Genomic DNA, 13,550 nt, shown 5'->3' with positions numbered 1-13,550 from the left:
GAGCTTTTTCTGTCCCAAGTGACTCTACAACACATCTCAAACCACACTAATAAGAACAGAGAGGACAATTTTAATCTGTCATGGAGGCTCTGTGTTTGTTTCTATTACAAACGGAATCAAGCGCACCTGAAAGTAACAAGAAAAGCTCACATCTTGACCTCCGATCTCATCAGCGTTGATAAAGATGGCTTGTTATTGTCCATTTGTACTTCCATTCACACTAGAGAGCAAGACAAGGCATGTGTTGTGTTTTCTACATTGTTTGCCACGACAGGTGTTTCCAGGTTTGATGGGGAAATTCCAGGGTTTTCTGGCTGTCTGTGATCCCAAGGGAAGCATGGATCTAATGAAGACCAACAAGCTGAAAATGTGTCATATCGGATGAATTCATTGCTGACTTGATTAGAGTCATTGATTTTCTATCTATAGGCTAACTTAGCAGTTTATAATCTGTTATTCAATTCAACCACTGACTTATTCATTATGACAAGCAATTCTGATAAAATAAATTATCTATCTATCTATCTATCTATCTATCTATCTATCTATCTATCTATCTATCTATCTATCTATCTATCTATCTATCTGTCTGTCTGTCTGTCTGTCTGTCTGTCTGTCTGTCTGTCTGTCTGTCTATCATTTTACTTTGATCTTTTTTGATGATAGTAAAACCTTTCTAAATGTGTTACTTTTAATATTTTAAGAGCCATGGTTATTGTATTTTATATATGCTCACAGAACATATGAACAAAATGAAATGATTGAACTGACATGTTAATACGCAGCTCTCAATCAATTCAGTGGGCGGGGAAGCCGCACTCCTCCATCAAGTTGCGGTCTGCCTCAAAATGGGAGGGATTTGGATTCTATTTTAACGTCAGGAAATGTAAAAAAAGATACTTATTGTCTTTATATCACCCTAATATGACTGTGGATAAACTATACCTACAATCAGTTCTGTCCAAACAGCTTAAAAAAGATGATTTTCATCATAGGTGCCCTTTAAAGGTTCTTTATAGAACAACTGATGCCAGCGAAGTACCTTTATTTAGAATATTTTAAAGTGAAATGAATCACAGGTATAAAACAGTTACTGGACAACCAAGGAAAAGTTTGCTGTGTCCAAAACCACTCAATCATCCACTCGTTTACTAATTCCTATATCAGAGACGCCCAAAGTAGGGCTTGTGGGCCAAAGTTGGGCCATTTGATATGGCCTGCCATCCCATCTGAAAAGGGAGGGACATATAAAAATTCATTCCATTCCACCAAAACTAATCTGACCCTCCATCTAATCCTCACATAAAGCGTTTTTGCTAAATCTTTCAGATATAGCATAGCATATATATTGCTAATTCTTTCAGACATCATTTAGTAAGTGTATTTATTTCCCTGACTGACCAGCCTCCATAAAAATATCAAGTTTTATTATAGTTGTGAGGACTATTGGTCCCCATATAACATACCCCACACACATTAGGTTTATGTGAATTGTAGGAACTTTCCATAGATTCCTATTGTTTTTATAATGACCAAACACTTTTTCTATACCCTAACCCAATCCTACAAAACACATGCCAATCCACCAAAAAATGTTTAAAAATGTCAGCTTTTACCCACACATGCACAGAGGAACTGAAGATGTGCAATTACTTTTGACCTTCTTCACTAATGAGTATAACCGGTTTTCCATGAGCTGTCAGAAGTTGAAACTGATATCTTGGTTGCAGCATCCCTTTTACATTATAAAAGGATTTCCCATGACTGGCAGCTCTGTTCAATACACTGAATCAACGCCATTGATCTAAAAACTGAAACATATCAGCCTCAACTCTGCCCAAATGATATGTTAATTGTCAATTAAAGCTTGTAAAGTGGCACTCAAAATCAAAGTGTTCCCATTATGCTATTTTAAAGTTTCATTGGAAGTACGAATTTGCTGTTTTATTTTCTTTGGCAAGTCTTTTTGCCCTCAGATAGATGTCAATTTAGTATGAAGTAAAGTCTATTTAACTGTGTAAAAGTAACACTGTTGAATCCCTTTTAGGGATGCTGCAGTACTCAATATAATATTGAACCATTTGGTACGACCTCAACGGTTCAATACATATTGGATATGGATATTATGGTTTTTGTGGTTTGCATTAAAGTAAAAAAAAATTCTATTTTGCACTTACCCAATTCCTTTTATTACTCTCTAAACTGGCTCTGTGCATGTTAGAATGCATGTCCATGTGCTGAAACATGGCTCCCTGCAAGTAAATGTCCCATCAGTGAGCACTTAAGTGAAAATAAAAGTGTGGGCCGCATCGTGAGTATTGAAGTCCAGAACAAGACCTAGCACAACGCAAATTAAGTCTTGCTTTTTTTCTGATAGGGCTTTTTTTACCAAATATATCATATACTGAACTGCACCAAAACCATGACTGAAAACCGAAGCAAACTGTGAGAAGTCTGTATTATTGCTTCCCATCTCTATGTAATAATTTAAAGTTAACTTTTTTGATAATTTGTTTCAAGTACACTTTACTCTCTCTTCGTTAATAAGCTTTGCTCAAAAAAATGTAGAACTAAATTAAGCCATGCCTTTAAATGTATGCTATACTTGGAAACTTTTAGGTAAACAACACATTAGATTTGTTATTGTGCTCTGTAAAATAACATATATCTACAAAACTGAGATAATGAGCCATACAACTGCACACTGAGACCTAAATACTTGGTAAACAACAAACAATGACAGTAACAACCAATGTTTTTGAGTTCAAATAGGTCACTTTAGGTAGAAAACGACCTCCAGATGTTATAAACAGGAGCACTTTAGAAGCAATCTGGCTAGAATAAAATGACATACAAAACAAAAGCATGTATATAAAGACTTCCGTATGGGTTCTTTACATTTTCAATTGACCTAACCTATTGTAAATATTACAAGCCAATCAAATACAATACAACTTTCCTTCATTGTATCCGTGTCTTCAACAAAGGCTAACAAATGCTCTCATGGCCTAGTTAATGGTTAGCTTTTTTAGCTAATGTGAACCATCTAGTCTTTAGCTTTCTTTGACTTTGAAAGCTCAAACATGTGCCATTCAATGACTTTTAACAAAACAAACTCCTAAAGAAACGGTCCTTCACTGTAAAGAGAAGCTCTCTGTTAAAAAGATTTCCTGCCTTTAGCAATAAACAATAGTGTAAATACAACAAGAAGCCACATAAAAGGTATATTATAACCTTTCAAAGTCATGTTTAGTATGTACAATGTAAAACCTGTGTCAACTTATGTGATTAAAGAGCCTCTCTGATGTCTGTTTTGTTTGATAGTCAAAGGAAGCAGCATCTGACTATATAGAGATTCTGAAAAGAAATACTTTTAAAATGATTCACAAAGGCAATCAATGGAAGACTCCTTTCTTTTTGTAGCCACTATACAGCACAACTATATTAAAACTCTAGAATGAGTTCATTTGAACAGAAGGAAACTTGGCTTTTACTGAATGTTGATAAAGAGTTTGACTATACTTTCTAAAAAGGTGATTATGGTTGATTGCGTGTAATGAATGAAAGCTTGCTGGATTTTTTTAAGTGGACACTAAGACAGGGTAGATTTTGCTCTTCTCCTTAGCTTTAAGGCTGTTCATCAAGACGACGACAAGGTTTGTTTGAGCTCAGGTCGACCATGGCTCATTATTATACGTATATATTATTACGATGTAATGTCTCGGCTGTGTATTTAAAAATGGCGCTTCCTTTGTTTTTATTCTCCTAGCTTGTACACACGCTAGTGACGTTTCTCTGTAAACCAATGGCGTTCAGCTGTGCGTCTTGCTCCACCTTTTGTTACCCTTTTGTTGTGCTGGGTACCCTTCCGAGAGGTTCGCTTTTTGGTACTTTTTGACACCATAAAAGCGTACCGAACCGAACCACTTAGTGGAAATGGGCCATAATTTTTGTTTGTAGCTTACTTGGGTCAAGAACTGTTACTTTGTTAAAGGTAAGTATGTGAAAATCCCTTTTTATTCAGTTCATGGTCTCACACCGTAATCTAAGAAATGTGTTGCTTTTCACTATGAAGACGTCATTTCAATAGGTCTCTGGAAGAAATGGTGATGTAAACATATGAATAACCATCCATAATTCAACATTATTGTGTTGTTGGACTAAATGTCTAACGTTTTCTCATTCTGAAAACTTATCCCTCAAGTTGACTGTGACAACGGGATTTGAGTCTGATGAAGAAGGGATTCAGAAAGCAGGTAAGACAAAATCAAAAGCTAAAAAATAAAATAAACAAGTAAATAACAGGGTAAGAATGTGGTAAAATCTGAAAAGGTGGTAAAAATCAGGAGGCTTTTCTTTTTCTGGATTGCGTTTTAAAACACTACGGTTGGATTTAGGGCAGGGTCAGTCAGTCATTCAGTGAGTAGACAGTAAGTCGACATCGGCCTCTGGAGGATTTACGTGAGAAGAGCAGGTGTCAATGGCACTGGCGAGAGAAATTTGAGATCTCAAAAGGTGTACACAGCGCCCTCTGGCGAATTTGCGAAAACAAAAACTGCAAAAAACATAGCTCCTGCAACGCATTTTGCTCTCTCCAGAAATTTATATAGGGGTACGTAATCTTCTTCTCTGTCTAAAATTCTTCTCTGTCTTTAGTACTCCTATGTACAGCACTTTGGTCAACTTTGGTTGTTTTTAAATGTGCTTTATAAATAAATATTGTATTGTATTGTAATTCACCCTTACCTTTCAAAATAAGCCACAACGTACAGAACTGAATGCGTATGTGTGATAAATGTATGTACTCCACTGTGTACAAATTTAGCAAATACATTCTTTATAAGCTTTCTATTAAAAAAAACAACTAGCTACAATTGGTGCTTGAGGGTTGTAGCTTTATACTGATGTATAGTTTGTCAAGACTACTCATGTTCTTTTTGGTGTAATTTATTCGTAAACATTGACTTGTTCAAAAACAGCGCCCCAGTGTGTTCATGTCCTGACGCTGGCTAGCAAAACATGCAACTAATTAAAAACAAAAACAGGTCAACTGAATCAATCCTGATGTCAACATATGTTACACTGGAGGGAATCCAATCTGAATAACAATAATTAAGCATTACTAAACACACACACACTAAACAATACATGTTTCAGTTAGAAAATGTAAAATGTTCAAATTAGTTTTATTCTATAAAGATTTGATAACATTTCATAACACTGAAAAACTTTGTCATAAAACCTTAGCATTTTTTAAAGAATTAATTAATTAATCATTGATTCAAGTTGTGATTGAAAATCAGGAATATTCCACCAAATATTGATTTCATAACTCTTCAGGAGTCAAAACACTGCTATTATATAAAAATGTGATGTATACATATCAATATAAACATGTTTGAACAAATGTATTTTTCAGACATTTATTTTAAGGCAATATTTTAATATTTTCAATATTTTTATGGTCAAAATTTATGACCATATTTCTATTGGAACTTTGGAAGAAATATCAGAAATATAAGAAATTTTATATATAATGTATACCACAGTATTACATTTTCTGATTACATCTCTCTCTCTCCCACACACACACATACACAATCATTAGTCTCATCACTCTCCTCAGTAATTGTTATGGACAGTATTTTCTGTACTCCCCATGCTTAATTCATGGGCTTAATCTATTAGTAGCTTTTCCTTTGGGAAAACTCTGTCCCGGATGCATACGAATGACCCTCTGCTTCAGAAGCCTGTGCAGGTGCAGAGCTGCTGGCTTCACAGAGCCAATGGGACCCCTGCGGGTGAAGGGCACCATGTGCATTCTGCTAAAATCACTAGGAGAAACAGAACAGACACAGACTGCAGCAAAAAGGCCAGTGGAGGACTGTTCTCATAGTGTCTATAATGCTTGAACGCTTTGAAACAAGACGAATAAAGGTGCATATACAGTACAATGCACTGCCAATGCTTTGAAGTTGTACATCAAAACCCCAGTCATAAGTCACAGGTCACTGTAGGAAAGAAAAAGGTGAGCTTTACTATAGATCAAACAGAAGAGCACATCTGAACCACACTTAACGTGAAGGTGTGGCAAATACAAACATTGCCGGTGCCTCACGTTCACTTATTCTGTTGGATTTTGAGCAACTGAGCAATGATAATGTATTCGGTCATTGCAGCAGACAGGACCAGCTTAATAAGGAAACAAGAGTGAGTCATGCAGTGAGATGCATGGGTAACTTCATGTTCTCTGTAATGATATTAACTGTGAATTTCTGCTGTGCATGACGATTATGAGTGACAGCGCTACAGGACAGGCAAGGATCAATATATGCGAGAACAAATATAGAAATATAGAACAAATTTTACTGAAATATTTGCACAATACTAATTTAAAATAATTAAAACTTATTTTTATGCAATTTAATTAAAAATAAAATTATTTATAATAAAAAAGATATTTTCTGAATAAAACTTTATTTCGGGCTTGTATGTATATATCTCTTAAATGAAAATGTGTACATTATCTTATGGTAAATCAATCAATGTATAATAATCAATAGAAAAAAATATTATTGGTAACAATATTTGTGAGCATTGACTGCCCTAAGAAGCCCGTTAGATTGAATTCAAAATCACTGAATCATTTTTGAGTCAGTAATTTAGTGATTCGTTCACACAATAGTGGCTTTCAAAGATGCCAACATAGTAAGGTGTAAACACAATAATGTTTGAATTCAAAGTTGTTAAAAAAACTACAATGTCAACATAATGAATATAGTCCAGATTAGATTCATAATATATGGAATGTACTTTTCAACCCAGGCTCGTTCTGATTAAGTGCCCCTATACACATTTCTGGAAAGAGCAGAATATGTACTAGGAGCTACGTTTTTTGCAGTTTTTGTTTTCATGAAACCACCAGAGGGCGCTGTGTATGCATTTTCAGATCTCAAATTTATTTTGAGAGTGGCATTCACGCCTGCTCTTCTCGTGTAAATCCACCAGAAGCCGCTGTCAACTGACTGACTGACCGATTGACTGATTCATCCTCCTTCCCTTTACCCAACCATTGGGTTGGAGCCAAACCCGAATACGGTATTCAGAAAGGTTTTTTAGTTATTTCGAACAAATACTTTTTAAAAAAATTATATTCGATAACAAGAAAAACTTCAATTCAAAAAAGCTGCGTTTTCTCATGAGAACGCAGTGCATGCCGGCATGAGTGAGTGAGTGAGTGAGTGAGTGGCATTCAGGAGTCGGGGGGTGAGGGTAGCAAAGGTGACTGACACAGGCTGCTTCACACAGCAACAAATAAGGCTCGGCTGAGCGAAAAAAGACTTCAATGCATCACTATAATCGTTGAATAGATTCAAGATTGTCCCTTAACTGGGTTCCGGAGGCAGTTTATAACTTTTGGAAAGCGGAGTTTGGTTGGGAGATTTTTTCATTACGCTGCATTATTGACGTCTGCACCCTCGTATTCGCTCTGTTCGCGAAGCTCTTAGCGCGGTAATTTTGGCAATAGGCTGTTAACAGAGTAATGTTAACATTCGGTTAAAAAGGTTAAAACAATGCTTGTGTAGTTGTGTCGATAGTTATATGGTGCATTTAAATTACTCTGTCTTTTGCAGACAGCAAGATGTAGGCTATAGGCTAGTTAACCTTAGCATAGCTTCCCGTCACTCATTAACTTAGTTGAAACTCCTCACATGGATTTGGGCAATCAAATAGGAAAGAATGTGGATGCTGTTGAGCCATCTCTTGGTCCTCCACCAGCCAAAAAAAACTTGCTCAAGTTCTGTGTGGAAGCCTTTTACAAGTGATATGTAATGTGTGCAAAAGTCAAATCAGCAGAGGCAGAGATATCAAACATCTGTCAACATCTGCTCTGCATAATCACATGCACTTAAAGCATCCTCTCCTGGTACTGTCAGCCAATAGAAAAGCCGTCCATATGGAAGTTAGCAGTCAGCTGGGAAGTGAGAAAAGGAATGGCGTCATAATGACCCCATGGCATTCGTTTTAAAGATGAAATGCAGCCATTCGTAGCTCTGGCTACATAATTTGCGATCTCTAAAATCGTTTAAAGGGTTACGTTTTTTATAAAGAGCCTATGTTGGACCTTTTTAATGGTGGTGGAGTTATTAATCATTTAAAATCATTTACTTTCTTTTTGTTGTAAATGAATCAAGAATTTTGAATGAATCATTCGAACAAATGATTAAATGAATCAGTCATCAAGACAGGAACTTACTGCAAACAGTCAGTTTTAGTGCCAAGGTACAAGCACAAAACATGACAATAGTTTAATTATTGTTATCCAATACAATACAATAAAAATATTCCAATTCCAAACATATTGGAATATAATTTGTTGTCACACCCCCCTACTCTAATGTTTTTCTTCTAGCGCTCTGCAAAAATCAATGCAAATGCAGCTAGTAATCTGTCCTCCTTGTTTTAGGCCAGGCTGAAATCCATAACTTTCAAGCGCCTTGACTCAGCTGAATCCAGTTGAAGAGCACTTTACTGGCCATAACAATCTTCCATTAGCGCTCCATTCGAGCCTCGAGGCCTTGGAGTGTCTCCTAAAACAACCAACTGCTTCAGATGACCCCATTGTAACAGTCTTCCTCATTTTCTGTTGCTGTCTGAAGAAGAAACAGGGATTGGGGACTAGACTGAGGGCTCCATCTTGTTTATCAGCCTCCAGTGTGCAACAGATCAAATGGGCAGCGGGCCAGACTCCACTTCCAGACGCACCTTTCACCCCCCCTCTGGAGGAAAGCTGCTGCTATACGGTTAAAAATAGCACCTCTGGAAACAAAAACCCTGAGAAGTACAAGGTGAGCATCCCGTTGCAGTGTGGGAAACCTGAGACTGGCTGAATCTGAACTGTGGAGGAGGGGGATGATGGGAATGCTGTATATATGTATACTGTTTGTCATCTCTTGACCTTATTTCAGTGCAGTCATTAAAGGGATAGTTCACCCAAAAATGAACATTTACTTACTTTAGTATTTACTCAGCCTGAAGTGGTTTCAAACTTTTATGAGTTTCTTTTTTTATGTCTGTTAGACACAAAAGAAGATATTTAGAAGAATGCTGGAAACCGGTAACCATTTACATTCAGAATAAGAAAAAGTAAATACTATTGATTTCCCAGAGATGGGTTGCAACTGGAAGGGCATTCGCTGCGGAAAATATATGCTGAATAGGTTGGCGGTTCATTCGGCTGTGGCGTCCCCTGATTAATAAAGGGACTGAGCCGAAATGAAAATGAATAAATGAATAAATACTACTGAAGTAAATGTATATTGGTTTCCATCATCTTTCTAAATATCTTCTTTTGTGCTTTGAGTAAATCATGACATATACTGTAAATAATTTGAGGTTTTAATTTTGGTAACACTTTATTTTAAGTAACAATTCACACCCATGTGGCTTATTACCTGCCTATTATTGACATATTAACTGTGTATTAACACTTGTAAAGTATGATCTTATTTTAAATCCCTAATCCTACCCAATACCTAAACCCAATTGCTACCTTACTATTAGTAAACAGCTAATAAGTAGTTTATTGAGCGAAAAGTCTTAGTTAATGGTAAAATAAAGTCACATAAAATAAAGTGTGGCCATAATTTTAACTTACTTTACATTAAACTTACTTAAAACATATCTTATGTTTTTTTTATTAAGTTGAAACATGATCAACCTATTTTATTAAGTCAAATTAACATAAACATTGTCATTTATTATTGTTTATATCATTTTTACAGTGTACAAGTTCATCAATCTTCCCAAAAAAACTAATTAGTCTTGTTTGTGTATCCATCTTGAAAGCCAAGGTAGGGTTATTTACATAAAATTGACTAAAAACACAATATTCTGCCCATATAAAGTTGTGTTAGATGTTGGAAACCGGTAACCATTGACATTCAGAATAAGAAAAAGAAAATACTATTAAAGTAAATAGATATCAGTTTCCAACATCTTTCGAAATATCTTCTGTGTTGTGAGTGAGTAAATCATGACATATACTGTAAATAATTTGAGGTTGTAATTTTGGTAACACTTTAGTTTAAGTAACAATTCACACCCATGTGGCTTATTACCTGCCTATTATTGACATATTAACTATATATTAACACTTATAAAGTATGATCTTATTTTACATCCCTAATCCTATCCAATACCTAAACCTAATTGCCACCTTATTAGTAAACAGCTAATAAGTAGTTTATTGAGCTAAAAGTATTAGTAATGGTAAAATAAAGTCAAATAAAATAAAGTGTGGCCATAATTTTAACTTACATTATATTAAACTTACTTAAAACATCTCTTATGTTTTTTTAAGTTAAAACATTTACCTATTTTATTAAGTAAAATTAACATAAACATTGTCATTATTATTGTTTATATCATGTTTACAGTGTACAAGTTCCTCAATCTTCCCAAAAAACCTAATTAGTCTTGTTTGTGTATCCATCTTGAAAGCAAAGGTAGGGCTATTTACATGAATTTGACTAAAAACGCAAGATTCTGCCCATTTAAAGTTGTGTTTGATGTGGCAGAAGGTGTTGGGGGAGAATCGCAGGTTTCTCTAATGCTGTTTTAATTGTGGGCTCAGTGGGAATATCTACAGGGGTGAGCCATAACTAGCATGTTGCCAAGTGTAAGGATTTCTTCAGAATTCGCCATATGGCAGAAAATACCTCTGTGAGAGGAGCCATGCAGGTAAAAGCATGTGGTCATCAGTTGTGGAAGATAATTTCTATACAAAATTTATAATAAATCAACTTTATAGCTTGTAATATCTTAGTAAACGTCAATATGTGTATGATGCATGAATGTATGAGTTTTCTGGTGGTTATACTGCAATACGATCAAAGCGAGCAATAGAAAGCAAGATGAATATCGACATCAAGTGGTGTGATGAAGTCACTACAACTTCATCCAATAATGAAGTTCTATTATTTATTATCAAAAAGAGCAAAAAATAGAACAATATTTCTCTACAAACGTTTATGTTAGAGACAATATATTTGGTATGTTATTTGATTCAACTTCCATGCTTTAAATATGTACAATGTTACCAGTATTACTAAAACTGTTAAATTATTAACTGAAAAAGCTTTTTTAAGGGAATATTTTTAAAATATAATATTTTAGCAAAGATATATTTAGAATTTTCTTAAATTTAATAAAAAAAATAAATAAATAAACTAAATAACATGAATATTTAATTATAAGTATTTAGAAATATTAAAGTGGTAAAACTTGCTTAACAAAATTAAAACAAAATTATAAAACAAATAAATAATTAAAACTATTACTGAAAACTACAATAATTACCCAGTGACACTAAAATAACCCTTGTTACCAGTTTAAATGCATTGCTCTGACAAATCTAATCTTTAATCTGACACTGTTCTCATTAATTTACCCATTAGCTATTCCTAATCAGAATATAGAGACCTTTCTCGGGTTGCCAAAGGTTATCATATTTCACTACCTTCTAAGTTCAATGAAATGCCTCCATGAATGATTGCAACACAATATCATAAAGACTACTGAATGGGCAATGACATGTGCATCTCTGGATCATTCAGCCCGTGGTCCAGCTCACTGAGAATATGGGCTCAGGCCAGGTCACATGGCCTCAGATATCATCTGATGTGGGCAGCTTTGCATCTTTAATTCATGATGGGAAAAAAAAGAGTTTGGCTAGTGTTCCAATTCAGCTGCTCCGAGTTTCCCCAAGCTTCAGTCAAAAATTAAAAATGGAAACCTTTTCCCAGCAGATCTACAGCTGTTTACATATAGAGTTCATATGTAGAATCATAGATCAAACAGAATAGTTCATAATCACCAGTATTCAAGAGGAGTCCCAGAGCACATGCTGTATGCTTACATTAGACATGAATGGATAAACTGTAAAAATATGAGTTCCACACAATTCCTTCAGTAAGTTAACTTAACAATAAGTTAACTTAATTGTTTATACAAGTTTAAGTGGATTGAACATAAAAAAGTTAGCTGTCTCTCAAAAAACATGAGGAATTGTGTTGTTTCAATTTAAATATGCCGTTTGAACAAGCAGCTAAAGTAATTTTAATGTAGATAGAGACAGACATGACAGACAGACAGACAGAGAGACAGACAGACAGACAGACAGATAGATAGACAGACAGATAGATCCTAACAGACAGACAGACAGACAGACAGACAGACAGACAGACAGACAGACAGAACAGATCCTAACAGACAGACAGACAGACAGAACAGATCCTAACAGACAGACAGACAGACAGACAGACAGACAGACAGACAGACAGACAGACAGACAGACAGACAGACAGACAGACAGACAGATAGATAGATAGATAGATAGATAGATAGATAGATAGATAGATAGATCCTAACAGACAGACAGATAAAACAGATCCAGACAGACAGACAGACAGACAGACAGACAGACAGACAGACAGACAGACAGACAGACAGACAGACAGACAGATAGATAGATAGATAGATAGATAGATAGATAGATAGATAGATAGATAGATAGATAGATAGATAGATAAATAGATAGATCCTAACAGACAGACAGATAGAACAGATCCTAACAGACAGACAGACAGACAGACATATAGATAGATAGATAGATAGATAGATAGATAGATAGATAGATAGATAGATAGATAGATAGATAGATAGATAGATAGATAGATAGATAGATAGATAGATTGAAGGCCTACAACTTTTCTTCCTGCGATTAAAGTTCATAAAGCCTAGCCTAAACCACTTTTTCAATATAAATGTAGGCCTACATCTATAATATTCATGGCTGATATGATTATCTGAGCCCTGCAGGCTATATGTAAAAGTTCTTCCACACAGGCCAAACTATAACACCCTGTAAAAGTTAATTACATTACAATGCGATATTTACCGACAAAAGTGACCTCAATGTCCCTCGTGTAATGAAGCAGCAAATGTTCGTCCTGTTCTCCGAGTATCCTTGAGCTAAAAGCGGCGTCCTGCGCGGGCCGATGACACTTTCACTCCCTCCGGCATCCGTGCCCGACACTCGGCCTCAAAAACAACTAACTTGACAGCCTCAAAAACGCCCGGCTTTAAGCATCTTAACATGCACGTTCACATCAGATGAAGCCGCGCTCACGTTTATCCATCATTCAGCGAGAATTTGCCCTGATCTTCAACAGAGAGAGACTGGTATGATTTGCGCAGAGCAGCAGAAATAAGACCGCATCACTCAGGGATGCGCAGAGAGGCTGAACACGCGGGATGCGCGAGGATTACCAGCAGTGGCCGAATTAAAGAAGCACAGATCTAGCCTGCTTTCATCTGCTCTGGAACGAGGACAGTTGCTTGCAAATCACTGACCCTGACAGTGTTGTGATCACATCGCTCCTCTTACCTGTGTCGCTGCCGGGTTGGCCACATATGATGCGGTGTGATGCTCTCCCATATGCAGCACTGTAATGCGGTAAAGGCGGGTAATTTTCTCTCCTCGCACC

At 35.9% G+C, this 13,550-nt stretch overlaps 1 protein-coding gene across 10 annotated transcripts in view; it reads right to left on the bottom strand.

Annotated features, from left to right (window-relative positions):
- nfasca (neurofascin homolog (chicken) a) overlaps nucleotides 1-13,550 on the bottom strand; it is a 167,250-nt gene extending 153,700 nt beyond the window's left edge. For all 10 annotated transcript variants that reach the window (XM_056467938.1, XM_056467944.1, XM_056467945.1 and 7 more), the window contains exon 1: nucleotides 13,451-13,550. The gene's annotated coding sequence lies outside the window, so the exon portion shown is untranslated. The remainder of the gene's footprint in view (nucleotides 1-13,450) is intronic.

This window comes from Danio aesculapii, chromosome 11 (assembly GCF_903798145.1).
Source record: "Danio aesculapii chromosome 11, fDanAes4.1, whole genome shotgun sequence".
Taxonomy (NCBI): Eukaryota; Metazoa; Chordata; class Actinopteri; order Cypriniformes; family Danionidae; genus Danio; species Danio aesculapii.
The sequence above is the reverse complement of the archived record's forward strand: the minus strand, read 5'-3'. Positions and strand labels throughout refer to the sequence as shown.